This window comes from Sebastes umbrosus, chromosome 5 (assembly GCF_015220745.1).
Source record: "Sebastes umbrosus isolate fSebUmb1 chromosome 5, fSebUmb1.pri, whole genome shotgun sequence".
NCBI lineage: Eukaryota > Metazoa > Chordata > Actinopteri > Perciformes > Sebastidae > Sebastes > Sebastes umbrosus.
Genome location: NC_051273.1, coordinates 23,910,048 through 23,926,843, shown reverse-complemented (window position 1 = coordinate 23,926,843; position 16,796 = coordinate 23,910,048). Strand labels below are relative to the sequence as shown.

Here is a 16,796-nt window from a genome sequence, read left to right as displayed (position 1 = left end):
CTAAAGACAGGAAATAAAGCGTCCTTACTGTTGTTTATTTTATTTATTAGTGTGAGACTGACAAGAGAAAACTTGGATGTAAGAAGATGATGCAACTCTGCTGACTTCACTGAACTACAGCATTTTGCCATTTCATGCCTTTCCTCCATTCCTCCTTAAGCCTTAACCTTGTGCAGCTTGCCCCCTTTAATCCACACCTCCTTTCACTTTTCTGCCCCTGCACATCCTCCTCTTCTCCCTTTCTCCTCCACTTCCTCGCCCACAGATCATCCTCTTCTCAAGATGTGGCATGCTGCTGTCAGGGGGATGTGACAAATAAGTCAACATTTGATTTAAAATAACTACGGAAGTGGCGTTACTTAAGTACGGAAGTTACGTGACAAATAAGTCAATGTTTGGTTTAAAAAAACTATGGAAGTGGCGACTTAGGTACGGAAGTTATGTGACAAATAAGTTAACGTCTGGGTCAAAATAACTACGAAAGTGGCGTTACTTAATTACGGAAGTTACGTGACAAATAAGTCAACATTTAGGTTACAATAACTAAAGAAGTGGCGTTACTTAAGTACCGAAGTTACGTGACAAATAAGTCAACGTCTGGGATAAAATAAGTACGGAAGTGGCGGTTACTTAAGTACGGAAGTTACATGACAAATAAGTCAACATTTGGTTTAAAATAACTATGAAAGTGGAGTAACGTAAGTACGGAAGTTACGTGACAAATAAGTCAACGATGACTTCTGGTTTCCCAGCGGTCTCTTGCGTGAAAGTCCGGTGTTTTTGACCCACCCATACATCCCGACTTCCTCCCTGCACTGCGTTTGTCGCTCTTTATACTTCCTGGTTCACGATTAAATGGATTAAATACGCATCGATTTTGTGGGATACATACGAATTACAGTGCATTACTTTTCCTAGGTATAGAAACAGTGTCTGACAACAGTGATTGAAACCTCATTTAAATCTTAATTTCTCAACCTTCTATGTCTCAATAAACTTCCTTTCTTTCTCATCCACACCACCTCATCCCTCTGCCCTCCTCACCACTCTCTCTCTCTCTTCCCTGCTCTGTTTTCCTACCTAAGTATAGCTGTAGTTTACCTTCTCTATCGATGCAGAGCCCTCCTGTCTATCTCCCTCCCACACTTCAGTATCTCTGCCCTTTTTTTTGCCATATCTCCCTCCCTCAGTATCTGCCTCCCTCACTCACCTTCCTCCTCCTCCTCTGTCTCACAGTCTCCTGCTGTCTGTCTGTCTCAGCTTACAGATAACTGCTGGATGCTCATGTGGGCAAAGCCAGCTTTACTCTCTTTCCTCTCACTCCTATATGTCACACACAGCAGTCACATAGAAACATACCTGACTAGATGTAAATCACATTAACACACACACCCTTTTCTCCAGACGGTTTAGGGTAATCCATGGGAATGTCCAGATGGATATGATATCCGGTGAGAACGTGAAGGTCAGCTCCCTCTAACTGTTCACACTAAACATTGTTTCACAGGATTAGGATTCCTCTAATACACACATATGCAGAGAAAAGGACAGAGAGAGAGAGAGAGAGAGAGAGAGAGAGAGAGAGAATGAAAAAGGGACAGGGACAGAGAGGGAGACGAGAGAGAGAAAAACAGGGAAAAGGAGAAAGAATGGAAATTTATGCGTATTATCAGCAAAACGGGTCAAACTCGTTAAAGGCAACAAAGGCAGCTCTCTAATTGCCTGAGCTACAGCTCGGCACCGCTCAGCTACAGTAGTGGCAGTACAGTACAGTGGGATGGTCTCCGACAGTCAGTTCATCATTGGACATACAGTAAGCCTGATTAGAACATGTACCATGTTGACCAACAATCTTCAAACTGCACATACGTCAGATTTAAGTACTGAAACATGTTCCTATGGATGAGGGAATCTCTGGATAGATATGATGCCAACTCAGAGCTCAAACCGGTGGCTCAACAGAGAAGATCTGGAGCACATGGTCATACAGGAGTTCAAACTTTTAAAGGAATACTTCACCCATCAAATGACCAGTTGTTTATCAATTACTCATCCTGTGCTACCTTCAAGAAAACTTTGCTTTTCTCGCATGAATGAAGAATCCAAAAACGGAGAAAAGTCCTGATGAATTGAAGTAAATGGGGGCCGCGTTTAACAGCGAAACTATATCGAAACATCCGTTAACAAACTCTCACACAACTCCTGCAGAATAATCCAAGACTCATTTATCCAGTCATATGCTCACTACTCTCCAAACACATTTTCGCTAAAAATCTTTTAACTATCCACTTTAAATTGTATGTTTACCGGAGATGAGCTCATAAGTTTCTTGGAAATAAGTAATTTAGCATGAAAAGAAAATCACAAAAAACAACTAGTCGATGAAAGAAATCTTAGTCGACTAAGACCAAAAACGACTGATTAGTCGACTTTAGAAACTATAATACTGCACGAGTTGTACAAGAGTTTGTAAACGGATGTTTTGATATAGTTTTGCTGTTGTAAAAAGTGTCCCCCATTTACTTGAATTCACCAAGACCTTTCTTCATTTTTGGATTATTCGTTCATGAAATAAAAAACTAAGTTTTCTTCAAGAATTCAAGGTAACACGGTGAGTAATTTATATACAAATGGTCATTTTGTGGGTGAAGCACTCCTTTAAAAAGGTGTAACAACTAACAAACAGCAGTTCTTCATCAGAGTAAGAAGAAGCAGTGCTAGTACTGCGCCCAGCTAAGAGCTGCATCTCATACTATAGACAGGTTCTGGGCGTTGTTTCTAGCCATGGCCATAGCTTATATAATATATAATAATAATAATAATAGCTTGCATTTTCATAGCACCTTTCAGGGGGCCCAAGGACGCTTTACACATATAGAGGCAGACAAAAACAAATTGCACAAAACAATATAAAAAAATAATAATAGCAGCAGTGGTTGCCATAGATAACATAATTAACTAATTCCATAGGCCTTGGTGAACCCAGGTAGGTTTTAAAGGTGTCCATAAATGCAGCATTACGGATCTGCCGGGAGAGAGTTCCAATTACAGGTTGGGGGGCCAGCGCATCCTAGTAACCAAGATTAATATATCCATTTATTTAGTCCATATGTTTCAGGTGTGTTAAATATGTAAATCCAGTGGCATTACATATTTTCAATACCACAACATACTAAGGGTGGAGGCCCAGCCATGTTTTGCATACATAATGATGTACCTGACATTCAGTATTCCAGGTTGTAGGTGAGCTATTAGCTGCGTGCAGACAATTTAAACATCTTCACTGCCTCCTCTTACTCTGATAAAGACATGATGTTGGCGAAATGATGGTTGCTACAGCGTATTTAAAGCTATATCTGCCTGCTCCAGATCTCATCCCTCCGTACCATATTAAAATATGTCTTTCTGTAGTCACATGACATTGTAATCAAATGTCAGTTGACGCCCGTAAATGACACAGTCTCCTCTGAAAAGGCGTCAATATGTCTGGAGGTGAATTTGTTAGGCACATCTAGACTGGAATGAGATTAGCTTTGACCCAAATGCACAAACGAGTACACAGCGACCTATCTCATCTCCCGTACTGCTTATTTAGCTACACCAACACCAGGGTGTCGTGTGTGTGGATGTGTCACAAATAGTGAATGAACGGGAGAGAGAGAGAGAGAGAAGGCAGAGGCAGATGGAACGGAGCTACGAAGCTAGACCCCCCTCCAAAGACGAAACATCTCAGCGTAACCATAGCTATCAAAGCACGCCACTCTTCAATAACTCTGATGTATCAGGATATCAAGTGGCTGACAGATGTGAAGAGAGTACAAGTGGAGATGAGGAGAGATGGTTTATGAGAGAGGAAATATATCTGAAAACGCAGTATGTGCAAACACATGCAGAGGAGTTTTGACAATGTGACATTCTCATATGTAAATAAGGCGAAAAAGAGACACTGCTGAGCATGATCACAACTTAAATCTAGGTGACAGGTTGACTTGTGGGTATTGGGTTAAGGTAGAGGGGAGGTGTGTGTGTCTGTGTGTGTCTGTGTGTGTGTGTGTGTGTGTGTTAGCCCGCAGGGGGTTAGATATAAAGATGTGCTGTGTTGAAATGTCACACATGTTTATGCTTTCATCACGATGTGTAACTTTGAGGGCTTTTGCCTCTGGGAGGATCCATCATATTTCATCATGTTTCATTAACACGTTTCATGCGTATGCAGACATGGGAGCATGCACACGCATACACACACACAGTTTCCCCTTAGAACAGAGGGGAGGTACAGGGTGTCTAATCCCACCTCTGTGTGAGCGTCGCTGTGAGCCCTGCTGCCACTTTCAACTCACTGTACTCCATCAGCCCTGACACTCTAAAAACACCAACACATATCACCCAAACACTGTTTTCCCAGTAAGTTTTTTAAAGATGAGGATGTATTGGTCACCAGTCAGCGGTTCTTGCACAAATAGCAAGTTCTGGTGTGGCACAAGAAAGACAATTGTTTGTTAGTTTAAAAATAAGACAAAACAATCATGTAAATACATTAATTGAATGTTATTCTTGTTTTACAATAGGAAGATAATTTGTGTCTGAGAAGTAATTAAAGGAGGTTATTAGCAGAAAAAACTTAACAGGGTCTCACTGGAGGTGGCAGGAGGCGGTGGTGATAACATTAGCAGCAAATCAAACCAATCCTGTCTCCTACAAAATTACCTTCCCATACGACTAAACCTACACTCTTAATTACGTTTGGATGGAAACATATTTCTCAGTCGCAGTTTCAAACACATGGTTAACGTTGTGAATTGAAATAAAACAAAACTACTTGGTTATGTTTAGTAAAAACACCATGGTCTGGCTTAAAATGACTACGCTTGTTACGTTATTTACATTAAGTAAATAGGTGAACATTGACTTTTGGTTTCACACAGGACACGAATAGCGCTCTACTGGCTGAAAGTCCATCACGTTCTCATCCCAACTTGTCACATACGGCCGCTTTGTCACGCCCCTTGCCGTCACTTTAGGTTTAGGCAACAAAACCACTATAGTTAGGTTTCATAAAAACTACATGATTGGGTTTAAAACTACTACGATGTTACGGTGAAAAATAAATCTGAATGTTGTGAAAACGGGACATGAACAAACAGCTGATTGTAACGTGAAAGTGAAACTTAACACACGGGACATGAACAGCGGTCTCCTGGAAATATGATGTTTGTCAATTTAAAAGATGAATATAGCAAGTTAAGAAAGTCTCAGTTTGTTGTAAAACTGTTGAAGTACAAGACAAAATCACGTGAAATTAAAGTGAAAATGCGTAATTAGAAAGACGACACACCCAAAAGTGACATCTCTCTCTCTGAAGCTATGATGCCTGAGTGTTTCGTACTGGGATGTACTCACACCAGCAACGGGTCTGATTGTTCTGTCTCCATCGCTGGATAAAACACATCAGGTCAGATAATGTTTCATTTGTGCGTGGAACATAGCTAAGTTAGCTAGCTAGCTAGTGTTGGTGACGTATATTGTGCGAGACGAGAGACGTAGTTCACTGAGCGGTTTCACACGCCTCTCTATTAGTCAGATAGATACAGAAACATGAGAAAATAGGGACCCTTTAAGACCAACTCTCATGCTCCCAGAGACAAATCCTTACTGCAGACAGCAGAGAAATGCCTCATGTGTATAAAAATCAAATACAAGAATCATACATCATTGTGGATTGAAGAGTTGATAAGAGGATCTGCTGTACACTATATTCCTCCTGACTACCCTCCGCTCCGCTGGACTGAGGAGTTATGATACTGACCCGGCTCAACCTCTGGTAAACTCTGTGAATCACTCATCGAGAGGGGTTAGGGGAGGAAAACTGTGTGTGTGTGTGTTGCGTTGGAGGAAAGGGGGGGGGGGTGATGGTAGCGGTGAAAGGAAGAGAGAGGGGAAAAGAGGGCAGAGGAGGTGGAACAAGTCAAGCTGACACAGTTTCAGTGTATTCTCAATATTGTAAATAATGCAGGATGCGCTGTTTCTCATGGATGTTGTCTTCATCCATTTTTAACTGGTTCAGTTTCACAGTAGTACTCCAGCTCTCCGTCTCTCTTCCTCTCTCTCAGCCTGTATATGTCTGGATATGTGCAGCAGGCATGTATTTAATGTGATAAACTCACCTTTTAGTCGAGGTCACAGAAAAACACGCAGGTTAATGGCTCTCTGCTAATTGTTTTTTGATTGCCGGAGTTAATCAAGTCCACTTCAAAACAGATATTGGTAATGACCTCTCACTCTCGCTCTCACTCTCGTGCTGCTTGTTTGGCAGTGATTCAGGACAAAAGTCAAGTGACCTTCATATAAATTACATATAAAAAATACATTCCTGATGCTATTCCTTAAGTAAGAAAAGATAAAATATTCTGCCAACCCAAAAATTCGATGCAACATGGGACCCTTTAGTATCTTATTTTGAAAGGCTTAAGACCCAAAAATGAATTAAATTCAATTTATTTTTATATAGCGTCAAATCATAGCAGAAGTTGCCTCGAAACGCTTTTTCTATAGCACAGGTCTAGTCTAATTATTCACCATGATTAGCCCACCCCTGGACCCGCTCATCGAGCGCTCTACACACTAGAATGTAGTGTTAATAACTGATCTATACTGTATACTTGAACCTCCACAAATTTGTTTATATTTCAAAGCATGTATATGTATCTTTTCCTATGCAAAATGTAAATTAATTCATCTGTATGTATGTTTTATTTGAACAATTTTGTGTTTGTTGGTTTTTTATTTTTATTTAATTTTATTTAATTTTATTTAATTTTATTTAATTTTATCTTATTTTATTTTATTTTGTTTTATTTTATTTTATTTTATTTTATTTTATTTGTTATTTTATTTTACTATTTAATTTTGAATAATAATTCCCTGGGTAGATATGTAATTATACATTATTTTGTGTAGGCAGTGGGGGTGAGTGACAGTGAAAATGTTCTATGTTAAATATTTGTGAACTATGCCCTTTTTCTTAAATAAAAATATTACTAAAAAAACAAACACATTTCATTGCTTTTGAACAGCTACCAACGGAAAAGCCAAAAGCCTCATAAAAAATTACTGTCACAGTGTTGCTTCAGGACGCGTCTCTTGATGACTCTGCCAAGACAGTCTTGACTCTTATTTATCACATTTTCATGTTTACAAACCTTGAGTGAGTAATATCACAGGAATAACAGAAGCTGTTGGGGATTTTTTTTAGAGCGGATTTTCCCTTTAATGCCGTGCAGCAGAACGCCCAAATCCAACGCTGAAAGCAAGGACACAGCAGGAACTCCAGTTTGCTTTCTGAGGCTCCACAATACAGCTAACTGCATTACATTAGTTCATATGGTCAGACACGCTGTTGATGAAACCCCCTAACCTCCACCTCAACCTTAACTCACAGCATGTGTGTGTGTGTGTTTGAGAGAGAAAGTGTGTTTCTGTGTCGGTGTGTGTCTATGTGAGCTCTGGTTGGTGAGTGAGGGCTGCCTGGGGCTCATTGCTCATCTCAGTGGGTATAAATAGAAAAATAGAGAGCCAGGAATATAAGAGCATCATAGTGTGTCTGTGGGGTGTCTGTGGGGCGGAGACGCTGCTCACAGCTAAAAAAAAAATTTAAAAAAATAATAAAATGTGATAGCAGGTGGATGGGCTGCAGGATTCAAAGCTAAACAAATGTGAATCTAACAGCAGGTTTGGTTTGTCAAAGTGAAACCGTATCAGAGGTCGCTGCAGGACTGTGGCGGTCAACACAATACCAAATCAAAATGTTTAAAGGGCATTAATAATCTTATTATTAGGTTTTTATTAGAGCTGTCAATCGATTAAAATATTTAATCATGATCAATTGCGTGATTGTCCGTAGTTAATCGCACATTTTTTTATCTGTCCAAAATGTACCTTAAAGGGAGATTTGTCAAGTATTTAATACTCTTATGAACACGGGAGTGGGCAAATATGTTTGCTTTATGCAAATGTATGTATATATTTATTATTGGAAATCAATTAACAACACAAAACAATGACAAATATTGTCCAGAAACCCTCACAGGTACTGCATTTAGCATAAAACAATATGCTCAAATCATAACATGGCAAACTGCAGCCCAACAGGCAACAACAGCTGTCAGTGTGTCAGTGTGCTGACTTGACTATGACTTGCCCCAAACTGCATGTGATTATCATAAAGTGGGCATGTCTGTAAAGGGGAGACACGTGGCTACCCATAGAACCCATTTACATTCACATATCTTGAGGTCAGAGGTCAAGGGACCCCTTTTGAAAGTATGTTTTAGCGTCAAAATGCTCACAGTAATTTTACTTCGCAAAACGGGAGTATACATACTGTATATACACCTCATATCAAAAATCCAAACTAACTCTTTCAGTTATTTCCAGACTTAGCAAAGCTAACGTTGACACAGCTAGTGCTATCGTCACATTATTATAACCTTATTGATCAGCTTACTGTGGTAACCTACGTCACTGCTTTTTGCTGACGGCTGCGTAGTCGTCTCATGCTGCTGTTGTTACAGTTGTTTGTTGGTTCGTTCATTTTCAACAGGTTCAAAACAACATACTCGTAGCAGAGTTTGCAGCTCTCATCTCTTGTTGCTGTGTGTTGCCTCAGCACCCCCTGGTTTGTTTTGGCTCTGTTTCACTGGTGCATCACTCAGGTTTTTGTGAGATTGATATGATGTGTGGAGATGAATGCTGTGGATGTTGTATGTGAGTTTCTATTCTATTCACTCTGTCGCCATTTGCTGTAATCACTCCCTCGTTCACCCTCTCATTACTCCCTTTTTTTTGCATCTATAAAAAGCGACACATTGCACTGTGGGATTGTTAGAATACCACGGACACTACTTAATTCATTTCATTGTGTGGATTTTTGAGGGCACTATAAAGTGCATAGAATCCACACTTGGACACTCAAATAAAATGGTAAAGGGTAATATGGTGCACGATATAGCAAATAGGTGATATAATAGGTTCAGACACAGACAGCAGCTGAACAAAAAGTAGAACAGATAGCAGGTTATGATGTGATGACTAGGGCTGACGTGGTGAAGGAACTTCCCCTTCGGTGATAATGACTGGCTCAACAGTGCGATATGCGGTATTATTGCCATTTTTTCTGCAAAATACTTAATTTATCCTGATTTTAGTGCTATATACATACACTTTATTGTTAGGCTATTATTAGGTGTATTGTTGCTTTATAATGGCAAGTTTGGCAATAGTTTAAAAACTATTTAAATACTTTTTTTAAAGAACACAGAAGGGTCATAAGATGTGGTATTTTTTTCAGCTGAGGCGCTTTGGTTGTGTCTGGTTGCTATGATTATAGAATATCAAAACATACCAGCACCATGTAGAGTACTTGCTCTGTATGAAGGGAAGGCTGAAACACGTAGGGAGAGAGGACAGAACCGCCAGTCAGTGTTTTACTTTCTCCTCCAATGTTGTTGTTAAGGATTTGTCCCGCCCCTCCTCCATTGTGATTGGATGGATGGGTAAATGAGTGGCAGTGACAAGCGCAGCGTTTTACCCAAAGTTGAACATTTTTCAACTCTCGGCCAAACAACGTATATTTAGATTTTTTTTTATTTTTAATGATAGTGACTCCAACCCAAGGCCACTGCGGTGAGACCTCAGTCTTGATATATTGGGCGTCCAGCTCTACCAGGTAGGCTACTGCGGCGCCCCAAAGAACATATATTGCAAAGAAGTGAAAGTCAATTGTTCGTTTCATTGCAACATCAGCGCCCAGCAGCAAAGCTACGCTTCCGTCATTTTGGTCTGAAAGCGATTACCGTTAGCCAGTAAAACGTCCGCCTAAAAAGTGCTGTACAAAAGTAAAACAAAATGATTTCTATTCTATTTTCATATTCTACCGAAATGGCCTGTGTTGAACAATAAAATATTATATTTTCAGTCCAAAAAGGTGGCAGCGACTGTTGTCAAAAAACAACAGAGTTTCGTCTCTTTGCTTCTATACTCAGCGCTTCGTCACGCTGCTGGCGTTTGTAGCATAGTGTAAATACGCAGTGCTCCCATAGCAAAGAAAAACTTGAACATAGCGGTTGTGATAGTTGTTTGCCATCCCCTGCAGTTGGCTAATCAATAGCTCTGTATTGCAATATTGTGGTTATTTCGACAGCCCTAGTGATGACGTTCAAAAGATGGCGTGTTTGATGCACACAAACAGAGTGCTATGAGAACTGAACACATACCTGGACGTCACCACACCTGGTGTCCATATCAATGCTCCTCAAAGTCGGAAAGTGCACCTGGAGGGGAGAGTTAGGGGAGAAACAGGGAGGGAGGGGGAGAGGGGGGGACACATCATTAAGAAAAAGCACTTGTCAGGTAACCCATTAGAGTACCATTACAATACCAATCTCTGCTCCCCATCTTTCCCTCTCAGTATGTGTGTGTGTGTAATTCTCTTTGGGTGCCTCTAGTCACCAGCGGGGAGATGAGATCATTACCTGTGACTGCGAGGCTAATGTCACACTCAGCCTCAAAACACACACACATATATATACACACACACACACACACACACACACACACACACACGCACACACACACACACACACAGAGAGAGAGGGCCACACGCACACACACACATTCAGACTAAGGAGGCTAATGTGACAAAACTGCGGTGACCGCGGGGCTTGTCTCCATTTGGATAAGGCAGCCTGTTTTACAACCTGCTTCCCACACCGGCAGACAAGAGAAACAAGAGGATAGAGAGAAGAGGGAGGAATGACAGAAGGATGAATAGAAGGGCATCTAATTGGAGACATGGTGGGAAACGAACAGCCATCTCTCCGTTTCTGGTGGAGAACGGAGACTGTACGAAGAAAAAGGGTACAGCTGCGGACATAATGTATGGCTCAGAATAAGCTCATTAGCAGTGGTGGGACTGTGAATGACAGATAAGGGGGGATGTGGAGGGGGATGATGGGAGGGGTGGAAATGGGTCAGAAGGTGGAGATGACTGGCCTGGCCTCTAATTAACTTCTCCATCAGCCCTACGGCTCTTACTTCATATTACCCTTACATTACTTATACTGCAACAACATGCATGACACTGTGAAGGAGGAACATGCTTCTGTCGCAAAAATCCATAGCTGTTTTATACTGGTATGGATTTTAAAGTTCAGTTCAAGTGTTTAGTTTCAAGTTGGATTAACCAATCAGCTTGTTGGTTGGTGTGTGGCCCAGCAGCGGCACGCAACCCTTTGTGAAGATTTGGGAAATTTGCAAGTCAACTCGACTGTCAAGCCGCCCACACATGATCAGCGGTCAAATTGCTCTCCGCTGGAGGTGCCATTGTTTCCCTTTGGCTTGGTGCACAGCTCAAAATCGCCACCAAGCGCTACACTCAAAGTTCAAATTATTTCATCTTTGACCTCGGTTGTCGCTGACCTTTCAAAGCGCAACCAATGAGATAACAACTATACCTGTTGTTGCCTAGGAACAGTGAATGGTGTTCCTTGCACACTTTTTTGCCCTACCCCGCGGTGAGCGAAGAGCAAATTTCCTTTCAAGCGTAGGCAGCGTCAGCCTCTGCGACAACACGTTCTCACTCATCAACTACTGATGCGATGTCAGTGGCCCTACTCTTCAAACTATGACGCTCTAGGTACCCCTGTAGCATCAGTTTTAGACGTGTCAGGGACGGCGTGTCAGTTTACGCTCGTTACATGCATACAGTCTTTTCAAAGTAAACTTCCAAAGTAGGCTAACTTGTGCCTGATTTATACGCCTGCAGCTGTGCGCCTATGCGTTCTGTGCGGGCTGGTGTGGATTGCATGTAATTTGTGATTTTCAAATCCTTTGTCAGACTGTCTTTGATTTGTTTGATAAATGTGATTCAATAGCTTCATATAAGTTTGGCCCAACACAACTCCATGGCTGGATGATGAGGAGGAGCTCCTGTGCCTAGAATTAATAAAGAGAAAAAGGTGGTATGTGCGGCCTCCAAATACAACCCGGCTCTGATCCAATCAAACTTCTGTGGCATCTGTGGTGCCTGGCATGTAGTCACTTTTTCAAGAGGTGCGTGGCACGTCTCTGCAGCTCTCTGCGAGCTCCGCAAATCATCTCCGTGGCAGGTGATAGGCTGAACCATCTGTTAATCAAACTCCAAGCTCGTCGGAAGAACAGCAAAAACACCTCTTCCATCGAGGAAAGCCTTCAGTGTCGTTCTTTGCTCTTCTTTCAATGAAGAAATGCTATTGCTGCAGCTAAGCTAACCTCTTTGAACAGTCGTCTCTCTGTGTCGTGTCACACACAGATAATCCACATGTAGCTGCCAGTAGCTCCTCACAGGACACTGATTGGTCCGTTCTCTGGATTGCTGAACACAAACGCATTACTTGAAGCGTGACAAGACAGATTTTTGTGTGATATGTGATCCCTCGATTCTCGCGTGATCTTGTGACATCCCGAGAATCCAGCTGCCGTGCGAGGTGTCTTTTCAAAATAAACTTCCATTGTAAGTTTACTTAGTTTTTAGGTTTACTTGGTTAGGTTCAGGAAAAGATCGTGGTTTGGGGTTAAAATAAGTACATTTGTTCTGTAAAATAAGTTTGTTTTGTTACGTAACTTACTTGGTAAATGGTTATTGGACTTGCATTTATATAGCAAACGCTAAAGGGTGCCTCGGTATCAGACGTCGAGGGCCACTGACCTGGCGTTGGTTTTTGATAATAAGACCCTCCTCTACATAAATCTGCAGAGATATTTACGTGCATTTTCACAGAGGTAGAATCACCACATAAGCTTTCAAAGGGAAGCTTGGAAAGCTCATCCAGAGTCTCCACTGCTTTGTGAATCCGGTAAATGATTGTAATACACACCATTAGAGCACCATGACCTCACAGCAGGCTTATTAAAGGCTCCAATTATGAACAATAATAACATTTCAAGGGCTGTATTATCATGCGATATGAAATCTGCGTCCTTTCTTTCTCCCTTCATGCCGCCTGTTTCCAGAGGGGAGAGAGAGTATAATATACTGCAAAACACTAAAGGTTACTCATTGTTGTGTTTCGTAAATGAAAAAAATTGAATTCTCGTTCCATACGGCATGAAAATAAAGCTAGAGGTGCACTCTGTGTTTATTCTCGTGCTGCTTCGATGCACAACAACAAACTGTGTCAGCACACACTGAAATACATACATATAGTGCGGTGATGCTGTGGCGGTCTCTCTCCTCCTCCTCCTCTCCTGTTCTCTCTCTTTAATTGTCTCTTTCAATCCAATTTTGCTTTCAATTTCAATTAGTTAAGCGTCACATTAGCATTACTGGTAAGCACAAACCGTTTTAACAATGCAATTTTACAAAACGTGGGATTTCACCCTCTCTCTCTCTCTCTCTTTCTCTTTTCACACTGCCTCTCTCTCTCTCACCTCCCAAACACGCACACCCACACTATGTGTCCCGCTCATAATCATGTTGCAATCATGTGAAAAAGCGTAGGAATATTAAATATTAACTGCACATTCATTCCAGGCAAGCAGAATATGAAATGAATTAATCATGGCGTACAAGGCTGTCTAGATTCTTATCCTTTATCCTTATCAGGCCTTCATGTGCTGTGAGGATGCTCTGCAGGAAATTAACAGCGGCCAATGAGACAGACCAGGTGTGTGTACTCTATGTATGTATGTATGTATACTACATGTGTCAGAGTGTTATGATTTGCCCATTTGAAACCTGTCACTAAATGTCACTCATTCATGCCACAAACGTCTCTGTGACATTTATTTAACAGAGCATTCCTCCATTGTGTAATGTCATCACAGTAAATATACTAATGATGGGTGGTATCTGCTGAGCAGATATCACAGTATACATTGTATTAGGAGCTTTCTAACGAAAATGACCCTGATGATGTCATAGCGAAGTCAGCGGGGTTATCTCAGCTTTAGTCTCGCAGTGCCAGATAATCGGAGATAATAGAGAGGGAATTATGACCTGTTTAACTTCCAACAAAAACCAGTATGCAAATGGTAATAAAGGAGTGGATGTTGAAGTACATGGGATTTATTGTTTTACTTTTGTTTTTTACTTTGGTAAAGAATTTGTATCAAGAATCGTGGGATTTCACTGGTATTGGTATCAATTACTAAATTTCTGGTATCGTGAGAACCTGGATTCGGACAGTTTAATCACAACCATTTATCTACATGCGTGGAGACGTATAGGGGGGTGCCACGTGGGAATAAAATGAGAGCCGGGAGGCAGCTGCAGATTCTGGAGGAATAATGATACCTGAAACCGCGAGTCACATTCTGGAGCCGTTTACTGGCGGGAGGAGAGCTCTGACATTATTTTGTTTTTTTAAACTTTGAACAGCAGCAACAGTGAGGGAACCATCTGTGAGTGTCTGTTAGCATGTTAGCAGAGCAGCTGGAGCAACAACACTTCTGTGCACAGTGTTTACAAGTACACGACTTCTGCACGTCACCGCCCCGATAGGAAGGGATGCCCTAAAGACTTTCCTTTTTTTAAAATATATAATTGTTTCCACCCAGTTTTAGCAATGAAAGCAGGGAGATTGTCTTCAGTCTTTATAATTGAGCGAAGCGTTTAGAGGCTGACTTGTGATTCTATCTCAGCTTGGGATTGGAGACTACAAATTCATAACAGAAAGCCTGCAAGGAGGGTCTGACGAAAGATGCTACAGAGTTGCATTATAGGAAGTGTAGGATCCAAGGATCCAAGGCCAAGAAGTCAGGCTATCTCGGCCTCTGCTGAATCAATCTTAAACCTAATTTTTTTGACTTCCATGGAAATCCTCCAACTTTATGAAGTTCAGTGCGTCTTTGTCAAAAAAAATATGATTCATGGCGACAAAAGTTGACCCAAAATGCAAAAAAAAGCACACTGAGGAGCGAGAGCAGAGGAGAAACTCAATGAGTCTCTTTTGAAGCCACACTTTAGGACCAGCACTACTTTGCTTTCTCTCTCTCTCTCTCTCTCTTCATCGCTCTATCTCTCACGCTTGATGGCCCCCCTGCATGCTCCTAATAACCCATGATGAGTCCTCCACACTTGAGCACCCTCCCATCAGACACCCGCTGAGACTCACACACGCACAAACACGCACACACTCACACACACTCTACCCCTCCGTGTCGGACATAGAGGGGTGTGGATGATGACAGTCATCAGCCGGGCAATTAATGGGCCCGTCCCCTGGTTACATTACAACAGAGAGATGAAGAACAACATTAGCCAATATGGCTGGATCCTAACGGTATAATTAGCCTAGCATGCTGTTCCCCACTTGGACCAGAAAACCCGAAAGCAGAGCCAGCAGTGATGCAAAGACGTGGTTGAAGGAGGACGACCAGGGAGAGGTGGAGTGGAGAGAGAGAGAGAGAAGTGGAGTACAGGAAAACACACACTGTTCAAAGATAAGATAAGGAGGCTGAAAATAGTAAAGCGACGAATACACAACAGCTTACGAGCCTGAATCTGTCTCTGTTTTACACTGAAAGGAGGGAGAGGTCGGGAATGGAGGGAGCAGCAGAGCCTCGTAAGCCCGGAGAGAGTGATGGAGGTAAGACAGAGAAGTGAGAGGGAGGCATAAAGGAGAGGTGGATGAAGGGAGGGAGAGCAGAGTGCTGTAGACACAAGACCATGCTCGTAGCATACTGATGCCGCTGTAAGACATGCAGTCAGCGTGGCCTCGGCGAAGCAGCCAAGCATGTGCTGCAGAGGGCTGGGCTGTAACACCTTCATGTGTGCACGTATTGTTCATTATGATGTTGTGTGAAAAATAACACAACGAGGGGAAAGGTGGGATTATAGAAGAACATGCACTTTACGTGTGTGTGTTTCTACGTTTGTACGTGGGTGCGGTGCGTCCCATGTGTGTTTGTGTGTGCATCGTGTGCTGCAGTGGGCGGTGGGGTTGTTCATTATGCTGCGTGTGTCTCCGCCTGCAAAGCCTCTGTTATCACAACACAGAGCCCCGGCAGCTCCTGTGCTAGCTGTGTTACCATACTTTAGTCCCGTGGGAGCTCCTTTAGCATATTCTGCTCCTCAAGGACGGTATACCGGAGCTCCGACGGAAACACAGACCCCCATAACCCATCACCCCCATAACCCATCACGACCAGCTCCACTCATGAACTCCTGCTGATCGACACGGGAGAACATAAACAAAGGAAGTCTTTGTATTTGTTTCTATTTTTCCTGAATGTTAAGTTTTATCTAGTTACTAGTTTTATTATACTAAACTTGCATCTGATGACTTGTGCTATATAAATAACATTTGATTGATATTAAGAATGTTAAAGTTACTATGAGGAGCTTTCATTTTGCGTTGATTTTGGCGGTCCCTGTGGACAAAAGTGGTAGTGTTTCAGAGTAATAGACTCCCTTTAGAAAACATCTCGTTTTAACTGCAGCAGGGTCTGACAGTCTGTCTTGCACAGTCCTGTTTCTGGTTCTCCCGTGCCTCCCTTCCCTCCAGTGGGCACAACAACACGGCCTGGGCCTCCAGCAGCGTGGCGTCGGTGTTGGCTCCCAGCGGGGAACGGCGGAGCAACGAGGCAAAGCTCTGCTCCTGGCCGGAGGAGGAGTCGGTGCTGTTGGGCGCAGAGCTCTCCACCTGACGCCAATCGCTGCCGGAGGCCCCGCTGGAGTCTGAGCTGAAGGAGTTTCTGGTGAACCTGCATGATTTTGTCCAATTTAGCCGAAATCCGGCCCGGTGGCACAGATGACAAAA

General features: G+C 42.3%; 1 protein-coding gene across 6 annotated transcripts in view; it reads right to left on the bottom strand.

The window, feature by feature from the left end:
• The window catches only part of dab1a (DAB adaptor protein 1a), a 314,427-nt gene that overhangs the window by 113,765 nt on the left and 183,866 nt on the right, over window positions 1-16,796 (bottom strand). For all 6 annotated transcript variants that reach the window (XM_037770006.1, XM_037770010.1, XM_037770011.1 and 3 more), the window contains one exon: window positions 10,272-10,328. The gene's annotated coding sequence lies outside the window, so the exon portion shown is untranslated. The remainder of the gene's footprint in view (window positions 1-10,271; window positions 10,329-16,796) is intronic.